At 46.0% G+C, this 13,178-nt stretch overlaps 1 protein-coding gene across 3 annotated transcripts in view; it reads left to right on the forward strand.

Annotated features, from left to right (window-relative positions):
• MSRB3 (methionine sulfoxide reductase B3) overlaps window positions 1-13,178 on the forward strand; it is a 141,539-nt gene that overhangs the window by 13,604 nt on the left and 114,757 nt on the right. The gene's annotated exons all lie outside the window — the stretch shown is intronic.

Consider the following 13,178-nt stretch of genomic DNA (forward strand, 5'->3'; position numbering starts at 1 on the left):
ATTCACAAACGTCAAGATCTGCAAACTGACTTCATAATCATCCATCTATATGGTTTATCCAGTCATTGTCGTCTTTGTTTATTCAACCAGCTGCTTAAAAATGCGTAAGTGTCTAAATGATAGGTCCTATCTGCTTCAGTCTGAATCTCTAAATATATTCACATCAACATTGGAAAAATGTATAAATATGCATGCAGGATAGCCTCTTTTTGAATCCTCCACTGGTTCTCTCTTCTGTATCGCATCAAACATAAGCTGTTTGTATTTACTTTCAGAGCTCTTCACAGTCAGTCCCCACCCTACCCATCATCTCTCACTCACTACCGAATGTCGAAGCTCACCTCTGATCAACCCGTGATACCAGTTTCCCCTGCCCATTTGTTACATTTCAAACAAGCACTTCCGTTCTTTCTCCCATGCTGCCTCTCGTGCTTGGAAGGAGCCCCCCATAAATATCTGCAGAGCTGTCTCATTATTTACCTTCAGATCCCTCCTTAAACTCTCCTTTGCATTGATGCATACAGAAAAATTGACAAAAATTAGGCTGTTAATGTACTGAGACCATTACCTAGCATGCTGACCACCTTCGCCTCATTGTTTCCTAATATTCCCCATCTGTCTGTGTCCAGCTGTTGTCTCTTGTCTTAGGCTTTGCTTGTAAGCTCCTTGGGGCAGGGACTGTTTTTGTTCTGTTTATACAATGCCTAAAGTAATGGAGTGCTGGCCCATGACTGGGGCTCGTACATGCTACAGTAATACAAATAATAAATAATAAAAACAAAAAGTATATTTTTAAAAAAGACTGAACATGGAAGGGAGTAAACACTGTTAATTATTAATCCTCTATACTGTTATGGCAGAAGGTGCAGATGGCTTGCGCATTAGGGGTTATTGAGGCATAAGCACCCCGCTCAGTATGAAACTCTCCATAGAAGACACGAAAGATGCCCTGCAGTAGTCACATCCAGAACATTGTTAAAGGTATTTTGTGAGTTAAAAAACTCCTCTCTGTTTGGGCCTTTAGACTTCTCTGAGCTTTCTTTCTGTTGCAGAGCAATGGCACAAAAGGAAGATGAATGGCCCAGCTACCTTTACAGATCACTTAGTCCCAGTAGATTCTTGAACTAGGGGTTTCCTGGGTGTAAAGTGAAGGGAGTGAGGGAAGAAATGGGGCTCAGATATGTTTAAATTGTTGGATTGGTTTGAAATTGGAGTGCAAGTCTAAGAGAGACAGAGTCCAAGGCTGTTGCTTTTCGTCTTGGGACAGGGCAGAGGTGCCTTACATTAGGTTTCTGTTTCTGTAAGAGAGAGTTGCCTAAGGGCAGTCTGTTGCTACCCCTGTTCAAGGAAACAGGACTCATGTGCATTTTGTAAATAAATGTATTACATTAAGAAAATACCCAATTCTGTGTTAGTTTTGCTCCAAGTGGGAAACTGACCTAAGCAGCCCTGAAAGCTACTTCTGCTCAGCAACAGGTTAGCAGAGTTGGAGTACATCAGAAGATCTCTGTGTAGCTCAAAAACTTGTCTTTTTCACTAACAGATGTTAGTCCTATCAAAGATATTACCTAACCCATCTTGTCTATCAAATATGCCTCTTTTACTTGCATTCTCAATGAGTCCCAAAGGAAAAATATATTTGTAACTCTTCTGCCAGCTGGAGCCGGTAGCAACCAGGGCCAGGCTCAGTATCTAGAGGTTCCTTTTCAACAATACAACACAGAACCAGATCGAGCCCCCACCCAGTAACGTGGGAAAATTACAATACTTCCCCACTTGCTAGCACGGAGTCTGAGTGTAGAAAATAAACTTTTAATGAAAGGAGGGAAGTCACCCAACATTATTTAGGGAAAATGCCACAAACAGGATTCATAATTATAAAACTGACCACAACACACATCCCAGAGTGCGTGGGGCAGTGCCTTCTGCCTCATGTTCTTGCCTTCTACAACCAAAAGTTCCTTTTCTGTGCCCCTCTGCGCTCCCTCACCATACCCCACTCTCAGTGGTTGTCCTTGGTCAGTGAGGACCCAGGGTTCAGAGGCGCATCTGTGTGAGTTCACCTCCCACCCTGGGAAGAAGGCACCTTGCTTGCTGCACCAGCTGAGTACTTGCTTTGGCTGGCTGGCCCTGCTCACCGCCTTGCCAGCCACTTATTCACTGGCTGTCAGTCACCTTCTGCTGCCACCTGCCTCTCTGCTGTGACCTCTGCACATCAGTCTCGTAGTAATTTTCAGCTCGTTGCAGGCTGGGCAGAAACATTGCCCCCATCTCAAGTAATGTCAGCTCTCATTTGAGTACTTTAATATAACAAAGAGGCTCCTAATGAATCCTATTTAGCTTTTTCTTTGAACAGGAGTGGGGGACAGGTTAAACCAGACTGGAGACCCTTGGGGAGAGTCCACACCTCCTGGATGGAACACCTGTCCCCACTCCTCTTACTTTCACAGGGCTCTGGCATTTGAGCCCCTGGCTTAACGAGTCCTTTCAGCTGAGGGTGACCCCCTCATTTGGGACAGGTTAAGCACAGTTCTGCTCCCCTTTATTCATATAATAATAACAACATTGGTAACAGCAGTTACCCTTGCATTGAGTACCAAAGCAATTTGTAACCCAACACCAGCCATAGTTGATTACTTTGAGTAACGCTGCTCTATCTACTGGATATCTAAGCAGAGTAGGTGTGTTCATGTAAATACAGTTTGCTCCTGAAGTCTCTCTCCCTCCCAGCTAGCTGTCAGGGGAGAATTCATTCAGACCCTGCTTACACATTTAATAGCTGGTGTCATTGTCTAAGAATGCTAGCATGTTTGCCCTACTAGCAGACTGCTGATTATATGGACTCTGTAGCTCTAGAGAGGATAGTTACTCCGTTGATGTAGATCTTTTGCAGTGGTTCTCAACTGGGGGTACGCAAGGGTCTTCCAGGGCAGTGGTTCTCAACCAGGAGCCCAGGGCCCCTGGGGGGCCATGAACAGGTTTCAGGGGGTCTGCCAAGCAGGGCCAGCATTAGACTTGCTGTGGCCCTCGGCAGAAAGCTGAAGCCCCACTGCATGGAGCTGAAGCCCAAGGCTCTGAGCTCCATCACCTGGGACTGAAGCTGCTGAACCCAAAGCATGAGAAACTTAGCTTCATGGGAGCCTCTGTGGCATGGGGCCCTGAGCAATTGCTTTGCTTGCTGACCCCTAACACCCAGTGGCCTAGCCAGGTGGAGTGAACGGGCTGGGCGGACATAAAAAAAAGGTGCCACCCACTGCAGTGCTTGTACTCACCGGGCAGCGCTCCAGGTCTTCAGCGGGCACTTCGGCCGGTCCTTCACTCCTTCACACAATGTCTTCGGTGGCATTGAAGGACCCGCCGCTGAACATTGAAGGACCCGCCGCCGGAGCGCCGCCCAGTGAGTACACGTGCCGCAGCGGGTGGCGCCTTTTTTTATGTCCGCCCCCTGTTCAGAGTAAAAATTCAAAAGGCACCAAAAAATTCAAAAGGTGCCACTTGTGCTCAGTGGGGGAGCGGCCGCTCCCCCTGCTCCCCCCCCAGCTATGTTACTGCTAACACCGGCCCTGGGTTTTATATGCAGAAAACCAGTTGTTGTGGCACAGGTAGGGTGTGGTGTTTTTATAGCATGTTTGTGTGTGTGTGTGTGTGTGTGTGTGTGTGTGTGTGTGAGGGGGGCTCAGAAAGAAAAGGGTTGAGAACCCCTGCTCCAGGGGGTACATCAACTCATCTAGCTATTTGCCTAGTTTTACAACAGGCTACATAAAAAGCACTAGCAAAGTCAGTACTAATTTCATACAGACGATGGCTTGTTTTATACTGGTCTATATACTATATGCTGAAATAAAGTACAATATTTATATTCAAATTGATTTATTTTATAATTGTAGGTTAAAAATGAGAAAGTGAGAAATTTCTCAGTAATAGTGTGCTGTGAGACTTGTATTTTTATGTCTGATTTTGTAAGCAAGTAGTTGTAAAGTGAGGTAACACTTGGGGTATGCAAGAGACAAAGCTAAGGCTGAAAGTGTGTTTCAGTTGACTCTGAATAGCACCCCCAAAATTGCTTTCTTTAAAAAAAAATTCTACATGTTTAAAAAATAAACAACCTCCCCCACCCAGAACACCACTACCACCTATATTGAAAAGTCATTCCTCACCTCTGTACCATGCCAATCTCCTGCCCCAGTCCATGCAACTCCTCTTTCTGACTCTTCTACTGGCTTTGAGACCAGGATTTGTGGCCCCCTAGTACCCTTCCATGTCTCTCCCAGACCCCTTCCCTTCTGCCCTTGGTTCAGTGTTCATGCCTCCAGTGACCCTCCTGGTCCTTTCCCCTCTGGCCTCCTACGCATCCTGTCCATGGTCCACCACTTCTGGATCAATGTCTACTGGCTGTATTAGCACAGCTTGAAGTCAGCAGCAAGTCAATTTATATTTATAAATTATATTAAACTTTGTTCTATGTACACGTGAAAACAGCTTTGTAACTCCCTGCTGACCCCAAAAGCAAAAAGTTACTACTCACTAAAGCCAGCAAAACAAAACAAGTTTTCTATGATTGACGGCCTGTTACACATCAGGTTTGAGATACATTGTCAAAACTGCTTGCTTACTACATACTAGTGGTACTTAGCTTTAGCCAATGCTGCTAAAAAATCATTAATGCTTTCGTGAGCATTAATTTTACCTACACTTTTTTTAAAGGGTAGCATATTTTAAGGAGGAGAAAGATGAGACTTACTTTTTTTAAAATTTGCAATCTAACTTGAATACTTTGTCTCCTGATTGCATATACTTTTTACTCATAATACTGTATACAGTAGAACCTCAGAGTTACGAACACCAGATTTATGAACTGACCGTTCAACTACATGCCTCATTTGGAACTGGAAGTATGCAGTCAGGCAGCAGCAGGGAGGGGCGGGGGGGAAGCAAATACAGTACAGTACTGTGCTAAATGTAAACTACTAAAAAAAATGGACAGTTTAAAAAAAAAAAAAAAAAGATTTGACAAGGTAAGGAAACTGTGAGCTTGTTTCATTTAAATTAAGATGGTTAAAAGCAGCATTTTTTTCTGCATAGTTAAGTTTCAAAGTTGTATTTAAGTCAGTGTTCAGTTGTAAACTTTTGAAAGAACAACCATAATGTTTTGTTCAGAGTTACGAACAACCTCCATTCCCTAGGAGTTTGTAACTCTCTGAGGTTTCACTGTATTGGCATATGTTCTAAGATTATGGTTCTTCATAAATCATTCTCTTGAATATGTCTAAGATTTGGAAAGCTTCAGTTTTGAAAAACTCTCATTTAGTGATGGTAGTTTCACACTATTTAGTTGGTAATCATTCAAGTTTATAGTATTTGAACTAGGTTTTTTCCCGCTCTCATATTATTCAGTCACTAGCATTCAGTATGAACACTCTGTAACAAATATAGCTTCAAAGGAGGTGTGAACATTGAGAATTAACCCAGTTTTTATATATTACCAGACATTTTAGTATGTTTTCAAAAGTTTGCTTATTTAAAAGGGGGAAAAAAATCTGTAAATCAAATGACACTAGTTAGCTTATGTTGCACTTTATAGAATTTTCTATGTTCTGTTCTGTATATAAAGATGTATCAGTGGCTTAATAGCTTTGTTACAATGCATACGCTGCTTTTTTAAAAGATTAATTCTAGAGTTATGGCACGTTAACAGTACTTTTCAGGTTGTGGGTGCAGTGTTTGGTATATCTTCTTTAGACTAGACTATTAAAAAAAAAAAAAAGATAAATGCTGGCATACAAAAACTAATTAACTTGCACACTCACAAGGTTACTTTAGGTGCAGGCACAGAGCAATAGCATGGTAATCGTTGCATTTTTAAAGAAATATTTTGCTTCAGTGGCTGGATGCACAGGCTTTTCTTGTGTGCTTAACGTTTTTAAATATTGTTTTAAAGAAAAGTTAGAACACTATTAATTACATAACTTTACTTAAAGGTTGTGGCAGTAAGTAGTATTGATAGTTTAAAAAAAAAATAAACCTGGTAGAAAATTTCCATGTAAGGAGAGTGCCTGAGAAAGAATCTGGTGATTTTGATCCTTTTAACCTAAAAAACTTTGGAATAGCTGAGGTATTAAAAAAAAAAAAAAAAAAAAAAAAAAAAAAAAATTAAAAAAGGAATCTAGTGATTCTCAAATGATACTCCGTACTAAAGTAATCAATGAACTAATGGAGAAGTCATTACAGTATTTTACCAAAAACTATTTCAAATAATAAGCTTTTTTGCTAAATTTGAAATGGTGCTGATTTCTGGTTATAACATGCTGCAGGAGAACCTGAGCTGTGAGCTGCTGTGTTACCCCTCTGCCTCAGCAAGCATGTGTTTTGCTGGCAGACTGTGTGACGGCTTCCTGCCACACCAGTCTGTCTTCTCACCAGCAAATTCCTCAAAGTTCTCGAGCCCAAACCTCACCTAGCAGGTAACAGCCAGTAAACTCCAGCCCCTGAGTTCCTCAGAGATGTTTCTCTTCAATGCACAGCCCCTACCACTGTGCATTCACAGAAGATATTGTTTGTTGCTCTGTTAAGGAGTCAGTACATCACAGTTTGTTAGTTTAATTGGGGTAAATACATCCTTCCCCCTCAAAAACAGCACTGGATTTGTTTATAGTAAAACTAAAACAAGTTTATTAACAAAAGAGCATGGATGAAGTGATACCAAGTAAAAGAAATAAAGGTAGAGATGGTTATAAGCAAATAAAAGTGAAAACACATATCTAAACTTAGTTTAGCAAGTTACAGTGTTTGTTCAAAATGGTTACTCTCACCCCTAGTCTCCTTTTTAGCTTTTTGCTGGCCAGCTTGGCCAGGACGCATCAAAGAGATCAAATTGGATGGTTCCTTTGTCTCCTTAGGTGAAAGATAAAGATGGAGTCTCTTGTTCCTTATACAGTGGGAGTGGAACAATTTTTTACAGTGAGGGTGCTGCAGGCGGAAACCATGTATTTGGGTTGTTATTACTACTTCAAGGCAGGGGGTGTGGCAGCCCCCTCAGCACCCCTAGTTCCATCACCTATGTCCTTGTATCCCCAAAGGGATGTCTTAGTCTTACAAGTCAGGAAGGCATCCTGGGGATTCAGTCTCCCGTGTGTCTCTGGGGAAAAGGAGCCATGTTAATTTTCTGTCTCTTGAGTTCAGGCTCAGGATAACCCTTGCTGGTTTAGCTCGACAGTTTTGTTTATGGCTCATATGTAAATTGAGGGAAGCCCACATTCCTTTGTCTAGGACAGACCTGCTTATTGCCTATATGTAGGTTAGTCTGTGTGGTCTTAAACATGTTTTAGTAACATCATAAACAGGGAAATCATAACTTCATATCAAACATTAACACATGCATTAATAACCAGCATGCTATTAGCTTTCATATGGTACCTCACAGGGCATATTTTATTGAAGTATCATTGTAGTAGTGTGTGTGGTGTGAATGCAGGGTGCTTGGGTCACACTGGTTCATGGTTGTGACTGAGAATTTTAAATATACTTGTTATCTATTCTAAATTTTAAAAAAGTAGCAAACTGCAGAAGAACAAGGAGATAATATGAAGCTAAAAGAAAATAGTGATTATGTTAAAGAATCAGGTACCGAATGAAATTACATAGGACTGATTACTGATATATAGATGTGTGGCATGGTGTCTCTAGGAAAATCAGCTTCTCCATTGGAGGGCATGATCATTTAATGTATTAAGATGTATCACATTTTGTTTAAAATCAATTATTTTAATTTATAAAGTATTAATAAAAATATATCCCAAGTCTCTTCTGGCTATATACCTAATGATTATTTGTTAGAAGTTTCCCAAAGGCACCATGATATAGCAGTGGTAACTGATTCTGCATAGAGGATGTTCTGTGGTGTGTTGGGACAATCTAGGCTGGGGCTGGGGCTCTTTGGGAGATGCTAGTCCTGGGCACAAGTTTGGTTCGAGCAGCCCCCAGGATCTGAGGGTGGAAAGGTGGTGTGAATCCATCTGTGTTCTCAGCCTGGCTGAGGAACGCTTTGATGCATTTGAGGAGCTGGTCCTATCAAAGTATTAATTTTTTCTTCCTTCTGTGTTTCTTCCTTCAATTTTGTCTTCTCTTGGTTGTCCTGCAGTGCATCACAAAGGGGGTCATGAAAAGTGACTGACTGCCTTATTGATGCATATTTTATTAAAATAAAGCATCTGCATGGGCAGCTCTGCATATTGCTCAGCCACCTAGGGATATCTGCACACGTTCAGCAAGCTGTAAATTAGCTTCCATAGTAAGCTGTCACATACTCATTTATTTTAGACAAAAGCAACACAAACATTCAAGAGTATTCTTTCAAAGCAGTGTACTTCCTCCAGACTTGAACTTAAAAGTCCCATTTAGGTCCCAGTGATGTTGGGTAAAAGTTGGCCTACTTCCTTAGGCTCCTTTGCAAATCCTAGTGCTAGTCATTAATGAAAATAATTCCTCACTCACATAATGCCTAGCACAATGTGGCTGAGATCCCAACTGGGGCCTTTTGGAGCTGTCAAAGTGCTCCAAATGAGATATAATGCTTAATTAACCTGTTAAAGAGTTTAGTACTTTTTCCAGAGTACACGGAGTACAGCAGAAGGCAGCAGTGCCGTAATCTTGTACAGAGTTTAGGACTGGGAACAATGAACTCTTGAGTTTTAATTTCAGCTCTGCCGCTGTTTTGGCAAATCACTTAATGTCACTGTGCTGGGCTGTTTGCCCACTTGTAAAAGGGGGACAAAAATGCTACTTCACAGGATTGTGTCAAACCTTATGGCAGTCCTTGTCACAATGGGAGAATTGACAAGAATGGGGCCTCACTGGTCTTCTAACCAGGTCATTTTAAAACATTTTTATGAGTGGTAATTAAAGTATGAGAATTTTATTACATATCGTTCTTTACTGTGGTTTATTATACAACATGTTTCACTTGACACACATCACCATTTTACATACATACCGTGTACCACTCTTTAGACAAACAACATATACCACAATAGAGTCTCAAAAAATAAATACATCTGTTTAATCGTCACTCACGGGGTGAAACTTCAGAACTGGTCTGTTTTCTCAGAAGATAAAATATGAAGTCATTTCTGAAGAGCAGGATAGAAATTCCATCCTTAATCAGTGAACAAAATGGCAGGCTAGCAAGCTAGCCAGTAGGAATTATTAAATTAAAAGTGTGCTTTCAGAATACATGCATCATGTCCTTTGAGCACCAGAAGCCATTTAATCTTTGCTGGTGCACTATGAAGGTCAGTCCTGGAATGGAAAAGATTAGGGATATTTCTCAAGATGTTGAAAGGATTGTAACTTTAAAAAAAAGTCTATTTAAGTCTGTTGCAGTTATAAACTTACTGCCATAAAAGGAATGTGCTATATGTTGGTACGCTGCCAAGTTTGGGAAAACAAAAATATAACAGAGCTCTATAGGAGCTGAATAGGACTGGTCCCAGTACAGACCCCTGATGGACATCACTGTTTACCTGTCTCCACTCTCACCTTTTATTCCTACCCTTTGTTTCCTGTCTTTTAACTGAAGTCCCTGGCAGTGCTTTCAGGATCATCTAAGGATCATTCATTTACTTTAATGACAAGCCTTTTGTTATCCTAATCACCTGCCTCTGTTATAAACAAACTCCCAGCCCCAAAGGCTGTGTTGCTCCCAGCTTCTGAACTCATCCCATATTACACTCAAGCTGTTGCAGTTAAGAGCTCTGGCCGGGGCTGGGGCAGAGGTGAAAGTAAACCAGTCCAGTCCGGTACGGCATACCGGCAAGAGCCGGTACGCTGTGCCGGACTGGACTGGCTTCTCCAGCGGTGATTTAAAAGGCCCAGGGCTCCAGCCGGATCTCCGGCAGCCAGGCTCGGGCAGGTATTTAAAGGGCCCAGAGCTCCGGCCCCTGTGGGGAGCCCCGGGCCCTTTAAAGCGCTGCCCGAGCCCCGCTGCTGGAGCTCCGGTGGCGCTTTAAAGGGCCCAGGGCTCCCCGCAGCGGCCAGAACCTCTGGCCCTTTAAATCACTGCCGGAGCCCCGGGGCTCCTGCAGCCGGGCTCGGGGGGGATTTAAAGGGCCCGGTGCTCCTGCCACTGCAGGGAACCGCAGGCCCTTTAAATCCCCACCAGAGCCCTGCCGCCGCTACCCCGGGGCAGTGGCAGCAGGGCTCTGGCAGCGCTTTAAAGGGCCCGGGGCTCCCCGCAGCGGCAGGGCTCCTGCGGTGATTTAAAGGGCCTGAAGCTCTGTGGCGGCCGGAGTCCCGGGCCCTTTAATTTGCCCTTGAGCCCCAGGGCTTCCAGCCGCCTCTGCAGCTGGTAGCTCCGGGATGATTTAAAGGCCCTGGGGCTCCCAGCCACAGCCCCAGGGCCTTTAAATCTTGAAAGGCCCCACCTCTTCCAGTTGAAGCCATGCCCCCGCCCAGGACTCTGGCAAACCAGTAAGTCCTTTAAGTTACTTTCACCCCTGGGCTAGGGTGAGTAGACCTCCCCTGGATAACTCTCTGTTGCTGGTTCCAGTTCCAGTCCCCAACAATTGACTCTGGTTGCAGAGTGCAGTGCTCTGTTTCCTCTCCTCTTTTAGCAGTGGCCTCTACTAGAAGCAGCTAGATTAGCTCCTGCTTCTTGTTTCCATCCTTTTTTCAGGCCTTCAGGCAAGAGCCTTCACTATAGGTTAAAACAAGGAGGAGAAGGCAGCCCAACGTATATAGCAGGGGTGGCCAAACTTACTGACCCTCTGAGCCGCATACAATAATCTACAGAAGTTCGAGAGCCGCAAGACACGCACAACCTGCCTCGCAGGGCAGTGCCTGCTGGGATACGGGACTAAAGCCCTGAGACCTCCCTCCCTACAGGGCAGAAGCTCCTCGCCCCATCACTTGGCTTCAGGGCGGAAGCCTAAAGCCCCCTAGCCCCCATTCTGGTGGAGAATGGGAAAGAACATGGGGGGGAGCCTCCGTGAGCCACAACGTAGCTGTAAAAGAGCTGCATGCGGCTCACAGGCTGTGGTTTTGCCATGCCTAATACATCATCTAAGCCCTCCTTGAACCACTAGCAAGTGATATGTGATCCACAGTTTGGGAACTGGCAGTTTAGACTGTAAAATTCTTTAGAGAAGTGCAGCGTCTTAGCTATGGTGTTGTCAGGGGCGGCTCTATGTATTTTGCCACCCCAAGCACGGCAGTCAGAACGTGCCTGGGGCGGCAAGCCGCAGGGAGAGGCCTGCCGGTCACCATGAGGGCGGCAGTCAGGCTGCCTTCGGCGGCTTGCCTGCGGGAGGTCCGCTGGTAACGCGGATTCGGCGGCTTGCCTGCGGGAGGTCCGCTGGTAACGCGGATTCGGCGGCATGCCTGCGGGAGGTCCGCTGGTAACGCAGATTCGGCGGCTTGCCTGCGGGAGGTCCGCTGGTAACGCGGATTCGGCGGCATGCCTAGGGTTACCATATTTCAACAAGCAAAAAAGAGGACGGGAGGAGCCCCGCCCTAGCCCCGCCCACTTCCCGCCCCCCCAGAACCCCCAACCCTCCCCCCGTTCCTTGTCCCCTGACTGCCCCCTCCTGGGACCCCTGCCCCTAACTGCCCCCCGGGACTCCACTCCCTATCTAAGCCTCCTTGCCTCTTGTCCCCTGACTGCCCCAACCCTTATCCACACCCCCACCCCCAGACAGACCCCTGTGACTCTCACGCCCCATCCAACCACTCCCCACCCCCTGACAGCCCCCCCCAGAACTCCCAACCCATCTAAACCCCTCTGCTCCCTGTCCCCTGACTGCTCCGATCCCTCTCCCCACTCCTGCCCCCTGACAGCTCCCCCCCAGAACTCCCAGCCCCCTACCCCCCGCTCCTTGTCCCCTGACTGCCCCCTCCTGGGACCCCTGCTCCTAACTGCCCTCCAGAACCCCACCCCCTACCTAAGACTCCCTGTTCCTTGTCCCCTAACTGCCCCCTCCTAAGACCCCCCCCCCCAACTGCCCCCCAGGACCCTACCCCCTACCTGTACCCTGACTGCCCAAAACTTTCTCCACTCCCCTCCAAAAGCCCCCCCCCCCCCCTTCTTGACTGCCCCCTTCAGAACCTCCCTGTCCCTTCTCCTGCCCCCCCTTACCCTGCTGCTCAGAACAGGGTGTTGGGCTCTGTGCCAGCCGGACACATGGCTGAGCTCCCCTGCACAACACAAAACCCGGTCCCTGGCCCTGCACAGGGCTGCCGGAGCGGGCTGCAGGAGGAGGAGCTGCCGGCCGGCTCAGAATGCAGGGAGGGGGGGGTGGGAGGAGGAAGCTGCTCCGGAGTCCAGCCCGGGACTTTCCTGCAGCCCTCCCAGCCGCTCGCTCTGCCGGGGGAGGGGGAAATCCCGGACATTGTGAGTGCTTTACAAATTCCCCCCGGACGCTATTTTTAGCACACAAAAGGAGGACATGTCCGGGTAAATCCGGACGAATGGTAACCCTAGGCATGCCTGCGGGAGGTCCGCTGGTAACGCGGATTCGGCGGCATGCCTGCGGGAGGTCCGCTGGTAATGCGGATTCGGCGGCATGCCTGCGGGAGGTCCGCTGGTAACGCGGATTCGGCATCCCTGCTGCCGAATTGCCGCTGAAACCACGGGACCGGCGGGCCTCCCGCAGGCATGCCGCCGAAGGCAGCCTGACTGCCGCCCTCATGGCGACCGGCAGGCCTCTCCCTGCGGCTTGCCGCCCCAGGCACGTTCTTAGTGCACTGGTGCCTGGTGCCGCCCCTGGGTGCTGTATACCAAAGTTAGGTAACAAAATAATGAGGAATCAGTGCTGTGGCATCTCCCTGAAGGTAGGAAGCAGGAGTAGTTGTAAAAGAGGAATGATAATGTGCTTTTATTTTCCATTTTTATTAGTGGTCTAGAATCCAAAGAGTCAGTTTATTTTGAACTTCCTCTTACCCTTCCCACATCATTTTTTATTTGTTCCTGGGGTATATTTATATTTCTTTTGTCATACCAACAATTCAGAAAGCTGACCTTTGGAATACACAGACAGATGTTAAAGTGAACAACTTAGCAAACAAGAATATCAGAATCAGATGGCAAAGGGTCATGAACTCCCCATCTCTTACAGCTGTTACCAGAAAGAAGCTTTAACTGAATTCAGTAACTAAGTACAAATTTTGTCACTTTATGACTTCCTCAA

The sequence above is a fragment of the Trachemys scripta genome, chromosome 1 (genome assembly GCF_013100865.1).
Source record: "Trachemys scripta elegans isolate TJP31775 chromosome 1, CAS_Tse_1.0, whole genome shotgun sequence".
Lineage (NCBI taxonomy): Eukaryota > Metazoa > Chordata > Testudines > Emydidae > Trachemys > Trachemys scripta.